Source organism: Cryptotermes secundus, unplaced genomic scaffold, assembly GCF_002891405.2.
Source record: "Cryptotermes secundus unplaced genomic scaffold, Csec_1.0 scaffold548, whole genome shotgun sequence".
NCBI classification, from domain to species: Eukaryota; Metazoa; Arthropoda; class Insecta; order Blattodea; family Kalotermitidae; genus Cryptotermes; species Cryptotermes secundus.
The window spans coordinates 562,770-584,382 of NW_019732380.1; the positions used below are offsets into that span (position 1 = coordinate 562,770).

General features: G+C 42.9%; 1 protein-coding gene and 1 pseudogene across 2 annotated transcripts in view; both read right to left on the bottom strand.

Moving 5' to 3' along the window:
• LOC111867624 (3-phosphoinositide-dependent protein kinase 1) overlaps positions 1–21,613 on the bottom strand; it is a 190,787-nt gene that overhangs the window by 115,061 nt on the left and 54,113 nt on the right. The window lies entirely within an intron of this gene.
• On the bottom strand, positions 4,319–4,439 carry LOC111867644 (annotated as a pseudogene).

Here is a 21,613-nt window from a genome sequence, read left to right on the forward strand (position 1 = left end):
AAATACATCATATATCTCATGTTTAGAAACTTGTAACCTGGCAGCGACTCGTTTACTGCTGTTCGTTGTAACGGGAACGTGATTTTCGATCCGTTACTCAGCAATGAACGTGTGCTCTGGCTCCATCATTCAGACTTTCAGCCGTCATGTCACAATATCAATGTTTCGTACGATAAGCATGCTTATAAATATTAATATAAAGAAATAATTCACAAACAGGTAGGGCCTATGCCTATAACCTGTCTCCAGACACCGGACCCTGATGATGGAGGCACAGACGGACCCAGAAACGTAGGGCTGATAGCCGGAGTGAAAGCTTTTAATCCTAACAATGGTTCACAGTTTATCCCCATAAAACCAAACGCTAAATATAAAATTGCAAGACTACCAAGCAAACTACTTTAACGAAAGTATTAGATTTTAATAACATATCAATATATCCTTTTCTATATACGAAAACATTCGTAAGGTTCGGGTTTATGATTGTCATTATGCAACTTCGGCTTACCACAGAAACGAAATGACCAGAGTTAACATGTTGCACGAAAGTAATGTAGTAGGTTACGAATACGAGGCCAATCTTTTGCTTCAATGTATCGTGTCTATTCTGTGAATACTGATAATATATTTTGATGTGGATATGTAAAGTGTAGGTAGGATAAGGTAAAGTTGTCCCTTAGCTAAACTAATTAAGCACTACGCACTATGAAGGCGTATGGGGGAGTGGAGATATAGCCCCACTTTTTCTTGACCTTGGCATTAGTTGGAGGTGAGTGGTCAGCTTCATGCCCCGGCCGCTTTACCCCCGGTACCCATTGTATAGCAGACTGGGTGGGCCCCAGAGCCGGTCTGGACAACGTGCAGAAGAGAAATTCTTGACACTACCGGGACTCGAACTTCGACCCCTTGGTCGTCTAGGCCGTAGCCAATCGCAATAACGACTGAGCTATCACGGCTCCTCATGTGAAGTGTAATGCACTATACATCCAAAGGAGACTATTTATGGTCACTTACGCGTGTTATTCGTGGGAGTTGAAGTTAAACATCGGCCTCGACGCACCATTCGACAGGACTGGAGAGAAATTTGGGAGAAAGCAGGGAAATGAGACCTTCAGCTGAATTCACAAAGGATGCTACACCAATAACATTTTTGGGTTCTGCACTTATTAGATAAGTTGCAACTTTCACCTCTGGAGTTTACATGGCGGTATTAATTAAAAAGTGCCGATCACAGTGGCCTCGCGGTCTAAGGCTTGAACTGTCTTCGCTCGCTAGAAGGCTGGGGTCGTGGGTTCGAATCCCACTCGCGGCATGGATGTCAGTTTATTCTGGCCAAGGTCCAACAAAAGGACTGTAGAGACATTACTTACTTACTCATGGAGCTGAGCCCTTCTTGAGGAACCGCCAAATCTGCAGCCACTCAAGGATTTCCAAACATTTTATGGAACCCGAAGGTTCATTGCGGTGTTCTCAAGAGCCCTCCACTGGTCCTTATCCTGAGTCAGATCAATCCAGTCCATACCATCCCATCCTATCTCTCTAAGATACTTTTTAATATTGTCCACCCATCTACGCTTTGGTCTTCCCAGTGATCTCTTTCCTTCTGGCTTTCCCACCAATACCCCAAATGCATTCCTCTTCTCCCCCATTCGTTCCGTAGAGCCATAGACAGATTAATTAAAGAATACAAAGGCAGGGCAGCCTATACAGGCCATTTTACATAAAAATCCGCAAGTTGGTTCAAAATTAATTAGGGGTAACTGACACAGAGAAATTCCAGTCATTCCGTTACGAGGAAAGTTGGCGAAAAATATCACCAAGGATGTGACTGATCATCGGAGAACACAAACTTCACATGCAACAACAAATACAGCACTTGAACTGTTTTCCACTGGTTCGCACTGGTTTTTAATCCCTCAAGGACGAGCAAACATGTGCAGCCTATACGCTCGACATTATACATACGCTATTCGAAATAAGTTGTTAACGTCCACAAACATGTTCGAGAAACACACTCAAGAGACGCTAACACGCTAACAATATAGTGCGAGTTACGCATCTTCGCCACAGGAAACTTTTTGTAATCGTTTACTGCGGTTTCGTCTCTCCTACGTCCAAATACATCTCCTTTGGCATTCTGTTCTTTGTAAAGCCAGATCCATATTCTTCCCTTAGGCTGAAGGGCTAGGTTACACATTTACATAAAAAACAAAGAACAGAAGTAAATGTAAAGCTGTTCCAGTGCTTAAAAAAGTAAGCACTAAGGCGTGAAGACGTCTGGAGGGTTTGAGGCACAGCTCCGCCATTCTTTACGCTGGCAAATAAGGAATTCTTAGCAGAATTAAAAAATCCTCTTTCTATTGAATAGATTTCTAGTCCTGCGACTTTATTACTGTTATTACTGTAGTTTTACTTTATTGTTGCGAAGGACGCGTTACGTAACCATAAAGTCTGTCTAGATCCCTCGAATATAGCTTCTAAATTTCGCACCGTCGCGATGTTTATAGTTGTTAACTCACATACAGTACTATATATAGAATTTATAAGTATTGTGACATGAAGCCTGAAAGCCGGAAAAGTTCACTGCTAGGCAACAGCTAGTTGAGAGTGTAATAGACTGAGGATGCTGGTCTGTGAGTGTAAAAGTGAATTGTAAAGTGCAGTTCCGAGAGGTGTATACAAGTGGTCAATAAATCCAAGATCAAATCCACACCCCGTCTACAATCACATACCCCTAAATCCTGATAGTATATTCATAATCTACCTCCATACTAATTTAACATACAAAGCTTCAATGTTTCATTAGTCATCGTCATCAGATTAAAAACTAAACAGAATTTTCGCACAGCCGTAATTTATAGTAAAGTAGAATATGTGCTTAATTAATTAAGAACCAAGATATGAAGAGACATAAGGAAATAGAGGTACGGTTCCATGTATTCTTACCTTCGGCACTAGACAGAAGTAAGTGGTTAACTTGACTTCCCATATACCACAGCTGCACATTCTTCGAAAGTCTATTAAAAAAAACACTCCGTGGTCTTTAGTCCGCAAGCGAACTATACTGACCGAGCGACCGCCGCTTGTCGGCGAAGTTAGTGCCAACTGTAGCGGATAGAGGGTGTCGGGTGATCAGCGCAACGGATCCCCACGGCCGTTAATTTCGGTATTCTAGACCGGAGATGCTACTTCCTTATAATAGCTCCTCAATTATCCTCACAAGGCTAAGTGGACTCCGTTCCAGACTAACTACTTCTCACAAAAAACTGGTACCGCCGGGAATCGAACCCGGGACCTGTGGGTTTGTAGCCAGGAACTCTGACCACTATATTTATATGTGTATTACCATATACAATTTTAGAATCTTAAACAGGGTGGCATTAGTGTCACTCCCACCTTATAAGCTCACTCGTCTGCCGTTGGGGTGACACCTTATGGTACAATGTTCATACGAAGTTTCACGAAAATCGGCTCACTGATTCAAAGTTAACCTGGAGAGAGGAACGGAGGAAAACGTGGACACACAGACAGTACAGAAATCTCATACGTAGATTCCTTTGAAAGGGCAACAGACTAATAAACATGAAGATATTATGATGAAAGAACAAAAACATCAGCATAATTTTAACACGTGTACACAGAAAAAGAGAGGTTCCTCGTGTCAACATATATTTCCATGGATTAAATTGTTGATCCAGCTAATTTAAAACATGTTTATATTGCCTTGCCTCAAGCGGAAGCATCCAAAACACTGTTTACGGGCTACAGCAATGGTTCGCAACCTGTGTGCAGCATGCTGTTGTCAAATGCGATGCGAGGCTTTGAAGAAAAGAATCACTATGTAAAATGAAATATGCAAATTAAAAACGAATATGTCAACATGACATTATTACCCGTAAATAGTTAAAGCTTAACAATAAACAATAAATTTGGAAGCAGAAATTAGCGTGAAACGTAGCAGATGCTATCACAAGATTTTCTATTTTGAAATAACTTTGTAAAAGCAAAAGGTAAAAGCATCCCTGTAACAGGCCGTGAAGGCCCACAGGTTTGTGAGACGTCAAGGCTCCCACATTTTCTAGACAATCGGCTCACAGATAGCGGTAAGGTTGTCAGCCTTATGCGACGGCAGCCTTTTATCCCCAGGAAGATTCCTGATACTCGTTTCTGTTAGAGGCTGAGTCGACCCCAGGGCCATACTGCTGGGGGAAGGATTAGGTCAACTGAAAAAATCCACCTCATCGGGACTCGAACCCACTACCTTCCAGCTTGTAGCATAGTGTCTCAGCCAACTACGCTATTGCGTGCCCAAAAAGAATGCCAACAGCCCACGTGGTGTTTCTAAGCGGTCACCCATCCAAGTACTAACCACGCCAAATGTTCCTTAACTTCGGAGATCGGATGAGAACCGCTGTTTTCAACACGTCATGGCTGTTGGCCATAACTTTCTAATTATATGGCATAAATGACAATAGTTTGAAAGTGGGTGTAATTTTATTATAAAATTAGGTTCTCTCTCTTACTGCAGTGGTAGGAGGGCGATGAGGAACTTAAGGTTCTAAGAGCAGTCACAGGGCATAATATGGTCGTGGGTCCCGTGGGACTCTGAACCAAGAATCACTGTGCTGGCGAAGACCAGCAGCAATTTAACAGTCAGTCAGTCAGTGCAAGGCAGAAAAAAAAAGAGAAGAAATTTCACAAGTGTGACGCATGCACCTCAAGTTTACAGTGAGGACTAATATTCCCATAATCCATTGTTTGTTACTCTGTGTGAGACTGACAGTATCTGCTCTACACGACACTGCGTGACACTGCAGTCATGGCTGCTCAATTAGTAGAACGACTGGCTAAGAACTGAGTGACCGGAATTCGATTTCTGGCAGGACCCTTCTCCTTCCTACTGCGTCTAGATGGGTACTTCGATGCACACAGCCTCCTGTCTAGTATATAATGGGGCTTTTCCCCGAGGTTGAACCGGCTGTAGTGTGAATATGGCTCGCCCCCACATAGCGCCCATGTTAGGAATACTTGGAGCTATACCTCCGCTCCCCCATGGCGTGATACTTAACTCAGCATAGGGACGTTAGGCTCACATCTATACGTATGCATGAAAATAATAAAAGATCATGATTCCATGCAGTATCCATGTAATTGGTCTATACTGCTACAGATATGACAGGCCCATAGGGTTATGAGACGCCGAGGCTCCCACATTTTCTAGACAATCGGCTCACAGATGGCGATAAGGTTGTCACCCTTATGCGCAGGCCGCCATTTACGCCCCAGGAAGATTCCCGGTACTCACTCATGTTAGGGGCTGAGTCGACTCCAGAGCCATAGTGCGGCTGAAGGGCTTGGGTAAATAAAAATCCACCTCATCGGGATTCGAAACCACAACCTTCCGGCTTGTAGCATAGTGCCACAACCAACTATGCTACCGGGTGCCAAGCGATATAAATATATAGTAAAGTTGGCCCTGTTTTTAATTAATTAAGCACTACGCCATGAAGGTGTATGGGGGAGTGGCTGTATAGATCTGCGCTATCCAGGCTCCCACACATACACACATACGAGTATACAGTAAAACTTGGTTATAGCAACATCGGTTTCTGCGACACCTTGTCTATTGCGTCAAATATTCAATGGTACGAACTAATTCCTCATAATGCAACTGTTTTTATACCTTGCTTAGTACGACATGCACAAATGCATCAACCTCGTACGTAACGTCATTTTCATTCCTGAATTTCTCTGATATGGACATTGAACGTAATTTAGAAAGTGTGTATTGGGCAAGTAACAGGAAACAGATGAAGATAACTGATTACTGTACTCGTATCTAGGTACAATAAGGCACAACAATTGATGTAATCTACTGTAATTTGGTGAGTAGGCCTACCTTTAATATACAGTATTAGTGCGGTGTGTATTGTCAGTGAAAAGCGCTGTAATATGTCTTTGATATTACACATTTGGGCAATTCCACGTTAATGTTACGTTAGTCTGTACTTAACTATGTATTTCACTAAAAAATGCAACATTTTAACTCGGTTTTTGGTAGATTTTTACGTGACTAACATAAGGCTACTGTGGAAGTGCCCATTTCGGTTACAACGACATTCGTTTATAACGACACTATTTTTAGGTCCCTTTGATGACGTTATAACCAAGTTCTACTGTATATAGTTACTGTCTTATTTCACGTTGAAATGGGAAGTGGGGATAAACACGTAACGGTCAGGGTTCGTTCCAGATGGAGGGGGGGGGGATCTGGAACATTTTCGTTTAAGCTGTTTAAGGCTTTTTTTTTCTGATCACTCTATGTTAGAAAGGATACAATTTTTAAACAGTAACCATGATTTTTAGCATTAATACTACGTAATTTTTCCTTCCTCGTTTCCAATTTTTTTTTTCGGAATTACTGGGGGGTGGGGGTGATGCCTGGCATCCCACCACCGGTGGCGCCAATGTATGTTGCCTAATAATTCTGCACATACTGCTACGCCATCTGTCTTCAGTTGCATAAATATTGTGACATGACGCCTGAGAGCCGCAATATGACCATCTGCACTTCGCTGAACACATTCCCATGGCAACGCGGAACAGACCGTTGCTGGGCAATGGTTTGGTAAACACATTTTTGCTGCAACGAATACGCTTGTAGAAATCAAAGTGCTGCCCGGAGATTGTGACACGTTTTCGTGGCAACTGGTTTGGTTACCACACACGTATCCGGCACAAAGTAGACTTGAACACCAGAATGGAACAGCTGGAGGGGGTTATGCATATCCGGTCCGCATGAAGCTCAGTCCGAGGTTCAGAGATCCAAAATCAGAATTCGAGAGACCAGGCAACGACTAAGCAAGCAGACGTTGAAAACTTTATGTATTATAATTACAGTAATCTTCAGATTGTTATAATTGTAGTTACGACATGTGAGTGTCCAATAAACGGATTTACTAATCCAAACCTCGTCTACAAGTCACTAATACACGAGACAACATGATAACCTGTTTTCGTGAAATTTGGCTTTCATTCAGAAATTCCTTAAGCAATGCACTGAATCTACATTCATGGCGTACATTATACCGTCTGATATCACTGCTTATAAAATGGAAGAATATACTGCACCAGAGACTGATGCCACTCACGAAGTGTATCTGCCAACACGGTTATCTTGTTCTGCGTTTCAGTGGTAAACAGTCATATTCAGCAGTCTTACTCACCTGCAAAGAAAACACAGAAAAATTATTTACTTTTTGGGCAGAATAAATATCATGCATTACCAAAAACACAGAAATCTGTTTCAGTTACTGAAACCTCTCCATATACGAGTATTCTCGCGAAAGATGAGCGCGTCGCCTGGCCTGTGCGCGCCTGAAACCGAAAAACTAAGTCGGCCGAAAACTCGCTAGAAACTTTCCAATGGGTGATGTGCCTATACAGTTCATTGCAGTGCAAAGCAGGCCAGTCAAGTGTTAGTGCGGTGAGCGAGTAGTGGTGCTGCTGTTAAGTAATGAATCTCAGGAGCTATAAGTGTTCACGGATGGTGGTCCATATATCGATGCAATACAATACAACCGTAATGGTGCTGCGTGGGATTATAAATGCGTACGCATTGGTTGCAAGTAGTAAACGTTCTGTCGGTAGATGGATCTGCTAACAAGAGCCTCTTCGTCGTCAACAATCATCATTTTCTTGAAAACTGTTTACTCACAAGAGCTTCTTGAAACCTGTATTTTGCATTTTTTCAATACGAAATGTTAGAATTTCCTTTAATTTAAAGGAATGCTTTAATGTTATTGTTCTTAAATCAGTTATGCTCTTATAACAGCCGAGACAGCTCAGTCGGTACAGTTACTAGACTATGGGTTGGGGCACAGAGGAATCATTGCTCGATTCCCGAGAAGGAAGAGATTATTCTCTTCTCCACAAGGTTCAGACCTATTCTGAGGCCCACTCATCCTCTTATTCGAAAACGGGCGCTATTTGCTAGGAAATAAAGAGGCCGAAACGTGAATCACACCGCTCACCTACATCAAGCGCTGGTCTTCACGATGTGAGGCGTACTTAAGCACAAGGACATCCTAAAGCAATGCTACATATAACAACACTCGCCGTTGCATTTCAGGATTGCAACTATAGGATCTTCACGAAATGGCTTAAATTATAATTTTAAATGTTTTTGTACGTTTGATTCTTCTGATGTTGATACGCTTACATAAATTAACGCTGGGAGTTTACACTGATAGCATGATTTGTGAAGATGGCGTCTTGCACGACAGAACAGAAAGCATTTATCTGAATGGGACTGTTAACATAAAACAGTCGCATAAGGGGAACTGAGAATTTAAATCTCCGCGAAGATTATCTTTATCCAGCAAAGTGTAAAATTTAGTGTGCTTTGCTTGCTGACGGTATTGTGGGCCGAATATTGCTACAGAAATCGTGATGTGTTATGGGCCACTTCCAGAACACAATTTTATTATCTTTCTGCCGAATATGGATTGTGAATTCGCGATTCTTTTACAAAACGATACAGCTCCCCAAACACTGCCAATACTGTTCTTGACATCTTAAACTTCCATAACCGAGCAATTCAGAATAGCTACCGTGGCCGATTTGGAGTAGCGTGACCTTGACCACCATTATCTCTTTATATTAATTTTTGCGATTATCTTTTGTGGGGCTATTTTACGAATCCTGTATGGGTGTGAAACTTAGTCTCTGACATTAAGGGAGGAACATGGACTGAGGGTGTTTGAGAACAGGGTGTTGAGGAGAATATTTGGACCGAAGAGAGATGAAGAGACAGGAGGTTGGATAAAACTGCATAATGAGGAGCTTCATAATTTGTACTCTTCTCCAAGTATAATTATAACGATCAAGTTAAGGAGGATGAGATGGGCAGGGCATGCAGAATGAATGGGAAGAGGAATGCTTATAGGATATTGGTGGGAAAGCCAGAAGGAAAGAGACAACTAGCAACACCAAGTCGTAGGTGGGTGAACAAAATTAAAATGGATCTTAGAGAGATAGGATGGGATGTTATGGACAGGATTGATCTGGCTCAGGATAGGCACCAGTGGAGGGTTCTTGTGAACACAGTAATGAACCTTCGGGTTCCATAAAATTCTGGGAAGTTCTAGGGTATCTGCACAACTGGCGGCTTCTCAAGAGGGGCTCAGCTACGTAGAATTAATTCTGTGTTTATCCGTTGCTACGAAACGAGTTAATTCCATGGCAATGCTATGATTTCTACAAGCGTACCGCGGATACGAGCTTTAGTGAGCCGTTGTGTAGCAATGGACTATTCCGGCTTTCATGTCACAATATCGTTAGAGCTCTCTTCAACGGCGCTGGTGTTATTTCAACCTTTTTTTGCACAAAGAGAAGTAACCAATGGTATGATTTGGTAAGTGGTCGCAGTCTGTTTTATGTACAATCCTGACATTTATATGGTATGACAAAAAAAAAAACAATGTATTCCATAGATGGGCAGTTCTCTCTGTTGGGATTTCCCGAGCATGAAGGTGGAAAGCTGGACATTACATCGCCAGAGAGGCCTGTGTTTGATATTATCATTGTTATTCAATATGTTACTATGGCAACATGAAAACAATATAAATAATATAATTTCTATTGATCACATGTCTCAATTTGGGGAAGCACAATGAGTGTTTCAAGCCGATGAATTTTTTTGTTAGCTCTGCACCTACTGCATCTAAAAGTCATGTGTTTAGTCATATAGGACACATATTAGCCGAAACGTACTTATCTTTATACCCAAATACTACTGCGGTTTTTTCATTACAGTAGCACACAAAGTCGAATGTTAAAAGCTGTTTACTCCAGGAAACTGTTTCTACTGTCCAGTTAAAAATGTCTACTTTTGAAAAACACTGTACACAACAAATCTTTAGAGCCGGGATATCGCGGTGGGTATAGCCACTGCATACGGGCTGGACGACAGAGGGGTCGGAGCTCGAGTCAAGAATTTTATCATCTCCACATCGTCCAAACCGGCTCTGGGGCCCACCCAGCCACCAATCCAATGGGTACCAGAGGTTCTTTCCCCGGGGGTAAACCGGCAGGGGCGTGAAGCTGACCACTCACCTCCAGCTAGTGCCGAGGTCAAGAAAATGTGGATCTACACATCCACTCCCTAATACGCGTTCATGGCGTAGTGCTTAATTAGTTAAGTACAGGGACAAGTTTTACAATACATCTTCATGAGTTTTGAGGTGTCCACAGTACAAGGGAAACACGTCCGACCTAGGTAAACTACGAACAAAGGAACACAGCGTGAACGCCGCAACACGAAAATAACATGAGGAAAATGCTAGCGTACATTATCGGATACGACGACATACAGTAACAGCGTGAAAACATATTGACGTGTGAGCCCATGCAGTGCAGTGATTTTGAACAATTAACAGTTGCCTGATGATGGCCCTGTGAGGCCGAAACATGTTGCAACAAATAAATAGAAAATTTAATTTTAATGATATTTTATGAATTTTAAATGTGATTATAAGCGACAGTTTCAAATAAAACATTTGCAGTATAGACGGAAGCAAGGAAATCAGTGAAATATTAATTATACATGATCATGAAACAATATTAAACGCTACTGAAGTAATGAACCTTTTGGTTCCACAAAATGCTGGGAAATTCTTGAGTAGCTGCAGAATTGGCGGCTCCTCCAGAAGGGCTCAGTTCCATGAGCAAGTAAGTAAGTGATTGTTCAGTTTTCTGAGATGTGCCACCGTGTAGTGTACTAGATGACAACACTATAAGGAAGGTTATCACTACGATTCATGTTCCTTTTCACCGCTCCCATTGGCCCAGATCAGGTTGTCCCCTCCCCCTCCCGTGGATTTTAATGAACATTGGCCATACAAGCAAAGCACATCTTTACCTTAACTCACTTCACCCTGAAAGTGGTTGCAACGTGTTTCTCCCAAACGGTGATATCCACGTATAAACTACACGGTGTCACAACCCAGAAGCCTACAATATATATACAGCGTGTTTCACGACTTTAGGGCATAACTGCAGGAGGTGACTTCCTAGGTCTTTGTGATCAAAAAAGTTCATATAAACATGTGTCCGATTTTGGACGGTTACGGAGTTATGACCGTTTTTTCATTCCCGTACACGCCCTCGTGTGAACCGCGTCTGTCAGCTGGCGGGTCGCTATTTTTAGCCAGCTACAGACAGAGCGTTCTCGTTATCTCGACACTTGAGATGTACCTAAGGCGGGGTGGGATGGTATGTCAGGCGCGGTTCACAACCGAGCGAGAGCCTGTGTTGCGGCCGGCGGTGGCATTTTCGAAAATCAGCTTTAAGCACCAATAAATTCAAATTACAGGAAATTTCACGAAGTTAACTTTACATTCATACTTTAAATGTATCATGTATTATGCTGGTTTATTATTTTGTTCCGTTTATTGTCAGTAATCCTTACCTTCTATTCTGAGTTTAAAATGGTCATAACTCCGTAAGCGTCCAAAATCGGACACAAGTTTATATGAAATTTTTTTGATCACAAAGACCTAGGAAATCACGTCCTGCAGTTATACCTTAAAGTCGTGGAACACCCTGTATATATATATTCTTTCTCTCTTCGTGCAGTGTTACCCTTTCCCCCCTTCCGTTTCTCTGTGTCACTGGCCTGGTTGCCTTTATGCAAAACTGATTTACACATTTCGTTATTCCGTTGCTTGGCAACGTTTTCATTCATGAATATATCAATACGCCAATTCGGAATATAGTAAATAAGCAGCCAACGAGAATATACATAAACAAGAATGCCATAATAATAAATTCAATTACATTACTATAGTTGAGTTCGGAACGCTCCTAGAGCCGTCAGATAGTAAAATATGGTCGTGAGTCCCGTGGGACTCGGAACCAAGAATCACTGTGGTGGCGAGAGCTATCAGCAATTTAACATACAGTCCGTACAGTTGATATGAGGAACAAACTCGGAAGAAGAAAGGAGAGAGATAACTTTGTTTTGCCATTTGTTTTGTACGATTCCGGATTATTCGTATGTCATCTTATTTTGAGAGAGAGAAAAAGACTCAGCTACAACTGCTTGATAAAAAGGAGCTCAGAAGAAAAAAAGACATTTGGCCTCAAAAGAGATTACGAAATTAGGAGTTACTACATGGCGGGGAATTTCGATGTCTGTATAAGTCATCTGATATTGCAGAAGTGGTAAAATAAACGAAGTTACGATATGATACAAATTTAACTCGTATGCTAAGGTAATAAAAAACTCTGTGGCCTGTAGTCCGCAAGCGAACTATACCGACCGAGCGACCGCCGCTTGTCGGTAAGTTAGTGCCAACTTTTACGGATAGAGGGTGTCACGTGATCAGCGCAATGGATCCCCACGGCCGTTTTCTAGACCGGATGGTAAGGTAACAGGTAATGCTATCCCTTGGGTTAACTGATTAAACAGCACGCCGTGAAGACGTATGCGGAAGTTAAGGAATAGCTCCACTATTCTTAATCTCGATGCAAGAGAGGGGTGAGTGGTCAGCTTCACTCCTCTGCCACTTTGCCACCCTCATGAAAAAAGTTCCCGGTGCCCATTATATAGAAGGCTCGGTGGGCCACAGAACCGGTCTGGACGTTAATTTTTTTCGCTTAGTGGGGGGTGGAGTCCAGCTGGGTCCATTCGGTACGGCGGCCACTGATTGACCTACTGTACCTGCCCCGGGTGATTATGATGATGGAAAATTTGGTGGAATGAAGATTGGCAGGGGAAACCGAAGTACTCGGAGAAAACTCGCCCCAGCGCCACTTTGTCCACCACAAATCCCACTTGACCAGACTCGGGATCGAACTCGGGCCGCCGCGGTGGGAAGCCAGCGACTAACCGCTTGAGCTATGGCGCGGCCCAACGGTCTGGACGTTAAAGAAAAGAGAAACTCTCTTTCCACTGCCGGGAAGCGAACCCCGACTCAATTGTCGAGCACGCAGCCTAGTCGCTATACCGACTGAACTATCATGACTCCTTTGACTCACATGATGAAGGCATAATATACTATATGTAACTTACACAGGGTGTTCCAGGAGGAAATGTCAATATTCTGAGAGGCTCTAGTATCAGTCATTCTAAACAAAACATTGTATACGAGTATGTATATGTGTCCTATTCTGAACGGTTTCCGAGATAGAGCTATTTCACTGTAACGAGCAACACGCCATATCTTCACACGAGTTGCAAAGTTCATTGATGTTGACGGCTGAATTTTCGAAAAGGCATTACACTACTATACCAACTTTGTCACCTGAACAATAAATACCGGTATTAGAAACAGTACGTAATATCTCTTTCTTATCAACAATTTTGGAACTGTACAATGAAACAGCTCTGTCTCGGAAGCCGTTCGGAATAGGACACGTGTACATATACACTTTCTGGCTTAGAATGGCCGATACTACGACCTCCCAGAATAGTGACCTTTCATCTTGGGACTCTGATGAGGAAACCTTGTAAAATGGAAGAGTAGGATAGTAAGAAGCTTGGCAGGATGAGAAACTGATAAAACAGAGCTTTGATGTTGACATTTACGAGTATGATACACTTGGGTTCTGCTACCAGACAGTAACTAGTTTCGTAGGTCGTTGGTCGTTTACTCAATAAGTAATGTTTCAGCTGATGTTTATTGACAATTTTGTCATGAAAGAAGCTGAGTGCGTAAGCGTGGGGTTCAGCCACATCAGTATTTCACAATAAAACCTGCTTCTCCTTTGGTTAAGACCGACCTTCAACTCGTCATTTTCGGTCAACAGCCTAACAGAATAAACGAAGCCCTCCTAACGCCATGTTTTCGATTGAGAAACAGATCATAAAGCGAAGCAGTGCATATACTGACCCTGACAGAGGCATTATCAAAAATGTTGAGATAATTTCATTTCCCTCAAGACACGCGCTTCTCCATGAATCGACACATCACGTACCACGACACTGACAGGCAGTACACCACAAATAACAACTTTAGTGCAATAATTGCGCGTATAAGTATGCGCCGGCCGGTCACGGTAGCCGAGCGGTACTGTCTTCGCTCGCTTGGAAACCGGGATCGTGGGTTCGAATCCCACTCAAGGCATGGATGTTTAGTTTGTGAGTGTGCGTTTTTCTGTGTTTGTGTACAGGCAGAGGCCTTGAGACGAGCGAGTCCTACCGAACGTGTAAGATCTAGAGAAACCGAAGTGAACGGAGAAGTTCATGGAGGTAGGGCTAGGCCCACTGGGGCTGTAGAGCCAAGAAAAAAATGATGTGTATGTGTCGTGGTAATCAATATGCAAAACGCGAATCCTTGATAGATAACGGAAGACGAAAAGTTACTGCAAGAGTGTACAGACAGGCCGAATAAATACCACCGTATTCAGTGAGGTATTTCGTGATATTCCTCAGGTAATACAGGTTAGTCATACAACGACGCTTTCAGAATGAAGACTATATAGCATCAGATGATGGTGAAGAGACCTCCTCTGTGGTCTAGTGGTCAGAGTTCCTGGCTACAGATCGAGAGGTCCCGGCTTCGATTCCTGGCGCTACCAGATTTTCTGAGAAGTAGTGGGTCTGGAACGGAGTCCACTCAGCCTCGTGAGGATAGTTGAGAAGCTATTTCAAGGAAATAGCGGCTCCGGTCTAGAAAACCGAAATTAACGACCGTAAGGATTCGTTGCGCTGACCACGTGACACCCTCTATCCGCTAAAGTTGGCACTAATTTCGCCGAGAATCGGCGGTCGCTCGGTCGGTATAGTTCTCTTGCGGAGTAGACCGACTGAGTTTTTGTTTTATTTGATGGTGAAAATGAATTGGAAGGGACTTGGAAGGAAGCGGTGGTGGCCTAATCGAGGTACTTTCCCAGTATTTGGTTGGAGAGACTGTGGAAAAACATGAAAGACGTTCAGACAGGATGATCGGCGTCCCGGCCGAGATCAGAAAGCAGCACCTACCGAACAAAAGTGCAGAGTTAGCTCTAGACCAAACTGTTCGTTGACATTCCTTAGTTCCCTCAGGCAAATGTCGGGAGATTACCTCATCTTAGGTCTCAGCCGTTTCCTTTCTCATCCTTTCCAATTTCACTGCTAGTCGTATCATTCGAAGCTACCTCAGCATCGTTAAATGAACCATACATAAAATAAGTAATGAATGTGATCGACTGGTCACGGTAGTCGAGCGGTCTAAGGCATGTTACTGTCTTCGCTCGTTCGGAAGCCGGTATCGTGGGTTCGAATCCCACACAAGGCATGGATGTTTGGTGTGTATGCGTTTATACGGTGTTCGTGTTGTCCTGTGTTTAGGTAGAGGCCTTGCGACGACCTGATAAAAATGACCAATGAAACTGAGAAATCAGCCCTATGCTCCAAAGTAGGAGCGAGAGGAAAGAAAAGAAAATGTGATAGGATGTTAGGGTGAAACTAGGATATTGTTATTTCAGCATCCTCTTGCATTGATGTATCACTTTACACACTTACGTCCCGTCTTTAATGTAACTCTGTTTACAATTTCTCCTTAATTTAAAAAAAAAAAATAAAATTACAATTAAATTTCTAAATGTTTCCGCCTTAACTAATGCAGTGTAGCAATTTCAACGAAAGATCATTTGCCTGAGGATGACCAAGTAAGGCCGAAATATGTATAAGTTTAACTGTAATTTTAATATTATTCTAAATTAAGGATACATTAAAGGGCGACCGGCGCGTAAGGCTGACAACCTTGCCGCCATCTGTGAGCCGACTGTCTAAAGAAAACGTGGGAGCCTCGACGTCTCACAATCTTATGGGCTTTCACGGCCTGTTACAGGAAGAGTTTTACCTTGTTGTATACAAAGTTTCATTAAAGACGGTAGTAAATACATGGAGTGAAGCTAGGAATTCACAACTTGTTTGCACACTATTCTGTCTGCGTAAGATGCGTGTTCAGCTTCATAAAGTGGGACACAAGCCATGCCGGTGAACTGGTGCTTTAACTTTCTCAGATGCGAGAGACAGGGACGGTGTTCGGAAGAATCCACATTACATCCAATCGACCTCGAACCTGAGATATGTAGGGAAAGAGCAGCGTCTAAAGGTTCGGCCACACAGAGCGCTACGCTATGTTCGCTACGTACGCTGTGTACACTCTGCGACGCAGCTAACATGGGGAACATAGCGTACGTTGCGTACGGAAGTCTGTGTAGCCAGTCACATTGGCAATAAAGGGAGATATTTTTCTGTTCTTATAGCGAACATAGCGTGTGTGGCCGAACCTTTACCCTTAGCTCACCAGCACCACTTGTGATATGGATAAAGAGGAAACAGCAGTAAATGTAATAGGAGAGGGGCAGGCTGTATACTCCCACAACACACGCTTGGTTAATTAACAGTGGCTCAGCTGACCAAGAAATCAAGTCTTTTATGGAACCCGGAGGACCAATTAAATTGTCTAACAGAAATTAGCTACTGGACCATATCTCGAGCCAAACAACTCCAGCCCAAGACCTTATACCCTATTTCGTTTAAAATCCATTTTAACGGCACCCTGCAATCTAAACCTACGTCTCTCATGCGATCACTTCTCTTCGCATTTTCCGGCAACAACTCTGAGGACTAATTTGCGTCCCATATTCCTGCCGATCTCATTGCTGGTCTCACTACCCTGTTAATATTTGGTGAAGAGTGCAAATTATGGCGTTCAATACAAAAAATATGGATGCCATTAAACCTGGTTCGTGTAGGTAGAAGAAGATGGTTACGAAGTCAGGACAAGCTTAAGCTTAATTCACGTGGACAGAAGAAGATGGTTATGAAGTCAGGATAAGGTTAAGCTTAATTCACGTGGACAGAAGATGATGATTATGAAGTCAAGATAAGGTTAAGCTTAATTCACATGGACAGAAGAACACTGTTATGTAGTCAGGGCAAGGTTATGCTTAATTCACGTGGACAGAAGATGGTTATGAAGTCAGGACAAGTTTGAGCTTAATTCACGTGGGTAGAAGAAGACGGTTATGAAGTGAGGACAAGCTTAAGCTTAATTCACGTGGACAGAAGATGGTTATGAAGTCAGGACAAGTTTGAGCTTAATTCACGTGGACAGAAGAAGATGGTTATGAAGTGAGAAGAGGCTTAAGCAAAATTCACGTGGACAGAAGATGGTTATGTAGTCAGGACAAGGTTAGCTCACGTGGACAGAAGAAGATTGTTATAGAATCAGGACAAGCTTAAGCTTAATTCACGTGGACAGAAGATGGTTATGAAGTCAGGACAAGTTTGAGCTTAATTCACGTGGGTAGAAGAAGACGGTTATGAAGTGAGGACAAGCTTAAGCTTAATTCACGTGGACAGAAGATGGTTATGTAGTCAGGACAAGTTTGAGCTTAATTCACGTGGACAGAAGAAGATGGTTATGAAGTGAGAACAAGCTTAAGCTAAAGTGACGTGGCCAGAAGATGGTTATGTAGTCAGGACAAACTTCAGCTTAACAGATGAGTAGGGGGAATAATCTTAGACCCACATTTTTAAAAATCGTTCTAGCATTCTTTCACATTTAATAAGCTTGTTGAGTCTGTGGTTCTCGTAGCAAACAATATGCAGTGCTGTCTGGTAGCAGCAAACTTGCTATTTAATTCTTGCTGACTGCTTACTTAGCAAGACCGAAAACATGGGTAGAATGATCCACCGTAACGTCAGCGAACTTTAGCGGACTACACTACACGGCGTTACGTCCCACAAGGAACTGCTCTTCACAAAAGACAGAAAATATCCATAATGACGTCACGTCCAGTCACATCACTAAGTATAAATAATAGTTTGCATTTATTTTCTGCATAGTCTACAACTCGAAGTGAACTCTCTTCAATGGTTAATATCCAACCTTACGGCCTAACCGTCCAGGTTCCGTTTTTATTATTAAAACAATGATAAAAACAGTGCCACGGCTACACAGGAGCTTCCAGCTGAGGTGACACCACCCTGATATCCTTACCGACGTTTTGCGAGGCAACCTAATGTAAATGATGCAGATATTCGATGAAATATGCTGATTTATGAAACGCTTATCTTTGTTACGCACGCGCACACGGCCGTGCCTTCCTTTCAGGACATTGCAGTCAGTAGCGAGAGTAACAAGAGGCAGGAGAATATTGCAGATTTAGGGTCATGATTTGTGATCTTCATTATTTACTATCACAAAGATCAAATCGAGGAAGAGGAAATGGCCTGACCATGTAACGGGAATTAAGGTAAAAAGGTAAAGTTGTGCCTGTGCTTAATTAATTAAGCTCTATGCCATGAAGACGTATGGGGGAGTGCATGTACAGACCCACGTTTTCTTCACCTCGGCACTAGTTGGAGGTGAGTGGTCAGCTTTACGTTTTACCCCCAGTACCCATTGAATATGAGGCTGGGTGGACCCCAGAACGAATCTGGACGACGTGAAGAAAATTGCTGACCCCACCGGGACTCGAATTCTGACCCTTCGGTCATTCAGCCCGTAGCTAGTTTCTATACCGACTGCGCTAACCCGGCTCCTACATGTAGCAGACATGGGTCATAAAAAGTGAATACAGAATTTTAATCCGAAAACATGAAGTGAAAGAAACACTTGGGAAGACCTAGACAAAGTTGTGAGGGAAATATTAAAATGAATCTCAAATATATAGGGTGTCAGGATGCGAACTGGACTCATTTGGCTTAGGACAGGGTTCAATGGTGGACCTTTAGGCCCACGGTAATGAACCTTAGGGATCCCGTAAGAAGCGGGAGGGAGGATTTACTTCCTGCATAATATGACAGGACTATACACCTTCACAGATATGAAATCTGCATATCCGATGCTTCAAATTTAAAAACATTCCTATTTTCCTGAATTCAAGTTTCGGTACCTTATAATCAGTTTGGGAATCCCACCGACATAATAACGATTCAATTTCGTAAGTCCCTTGTCTTATACAAGACGCAGGAGAGCTCAGTTGGTATAATAACGGACTATGGGGTGGACAACGGGGGTTCGATTCCAGACATCCAGACAGTTGGGGTCCACCCAACTTCCTATCCAATGGGCACCGGAGGATCTTTCCCCGGAGGTAAAGCAGTCGGGGCATGAAGCTTACCACTCACCTCCATCCAATGCCGAGTTCAAGAATGGTGCAGCTATACCTTCACTCCCCCATACGTCTTCATGGCGTGGTGTTTAATTAAGCACAGAGACAACCTTACCCTTACTGCTTTATATAAGGAGTTTTAAACACAAAAATGAACTCAGCTTTATTAAATGGAAAACAATTTTAATTCTGGGACCTGCCCGGGAAAATGTCCTTACTTTGCGTTTAATGTCATACACTGCGTATCCTTGCATTTTCCTTGATGGTTCCTGCATTTATGGCTGCTTTCAGTTATATTAGATGCATACTGTTAAGCTACCACATTTCAGCATGTGTTGCACTCGTCTCGAAGGTGCAGCTTCTTATCGTGCTCACAGACTGTTTGTGTGCTAAGTTGTCGCTTCTTGTTATAAATGTTACTTTCATGACAAGGTCATCACCAGGTAGAAACTTTCGCGTAATTACTGCACTGTTCTGCGGAGTATCAACTAACAAAAGTTTTAACCAAAATTAAACAAAACTCAACAATAATTACCTGCAGTTTCAACCAAAGTTTTAAAACAATGACCTACAGGGCAGCAATTGCGTAAAAAGTATCTCATGATGACCTTGTAAGATAGAAACATGTCGTGAAAAGTGACAATGTAGAACACCAACAGCGTACGAGCACAACACCTTCAACACTGTCCCTGCGAATTAAATCGTACTGCTCTGCTTTCCACCTGTTTTCTCGATCGGCTTATTCTTCTACTCTGAAGATGGAGGCGACATGTTCCTCCGAAACATCGGATGACTTTGAATGGACTACATTGCGTTATATACCAGGCGAACTCATCAGTAAGAGACTGTGCAGACAGCGGAAATGCTGGGAGTACAGTGGCTGTCGGCTCATGTATTTGGGAATTACTTACTTACTTATGGAGCTGAGCCCTTCTGGAGGAGCTGCCAATTCTGCAGCTACTCAAGAATTTCCCAGCATTTTATGGAACGCTAAGGTTCATTACCGTGTTCACAAGAGCCCTCCACTGGTCCCTATCCTGAGCCAGATCAATCCAATCCATGCCATCCAATCTAAGATTGTAACACCGTGGAGCAGGGGGGGGCGTGCAGGTCCCCCTCCTTGCCACCACAGCTTACGCTGTAAGGAGTTAACACCATAATCCTAGCTTACCCTCAGCTAGGATTCTCCTGTTTCTGGGCTTCCTTCCTTACTTAAAGCTGCCACCATCTGTTATATCGTACGAAGGTTGGTGAAAATACTAAGAGGGGTGATGAAAGTACTAAGGGCCGGTAACGCGGTAGTCGAGCGTCCTCTGTGGGCTGGCCCTTTCATCCTTGTCACCTCTTATTATTGGCGTAGAGCGGGCGTGTCAGGTCTGACCCGCCTCTACCTATCGTCTGTCATCTCTATGGTGGGAACTACCCCCTGACATATAGTCATAGCTCCCTCCTGACATATCTTCGTATAGTCTGCAGGTAGCAACATATAACTCCTTCTGAGGAATTTTCCTATATTTGGCTCATGTGTGGGTACCGCCACGGTTACCCTTTATTACATCTTAAGTGGGCGTTGATACCAAGGCTACTAAACGCTGCCTGCGTGGCAGGTGCCTATCCCTGTCCAGTAGTACCTCCCCTGAACTGTGGTTGCATTCGGCTGCTGTTGCCTTTCATAGTGGTAGGATCCGCGGGATCGGTCGTGGAAAGTTGATTATGGAGGGTTGAATCACAATCCCGGTACATCCTACTCTAACTACCATGTCTATTTACACTCTTATTTACATTATTTACAATATTAACAAGACCGACCTCCAGTCGGGTCTACATAGCGTCTTTACTTCCTCCTATGCTTCCTCATGGTCTCCCTTAAACTACTCTGCCCGTAAAGTATACATATTAAAAACCAACATACCATGTTTATCACAAAAATCATTAATCGTGACTATAACGCAACTGTGCGTGTTCTACACACTACCAGTAATCTTAACACATACACCATAACACCGCCATATTGCCAGACTATCTTCCTAGGCAATTACTTGTTACATAATTATAACTCTCCCCTAAGGGCTCGCCGAGCACACTGGAGTTTGCTTCCAATATTTTCCACACACTGTTATCGACAATAATATTGAACAACATGGCTTATATGAGTAAACGTGACTTACTTGACATAAAAGAATGCAGGCCAACTTCCAGCACTCGTCAGACCCATATTGAATAGCGCCTCCGGCTGACAACTGAATATTATCTTTGAGATCCGATCCCCTAGTCTCCTAAATTCGGCCATTTATATCATTAACTTGCGGACTCGGCTGTTAGCGAAAGAGGGGGGTTAATTCCTCTTTTTGGTTCTCACTTCTCAAAGTTATATTCTAATTGGTTATTCCCTGGGGTTGTGGGTGGGCCCATGGTGTCTCATCGCTGTGTATTTAATAATATTACCATCTCCAGTGGCCCCGTTAACAGAACTTCTTACTTATGCGATTACGCATAA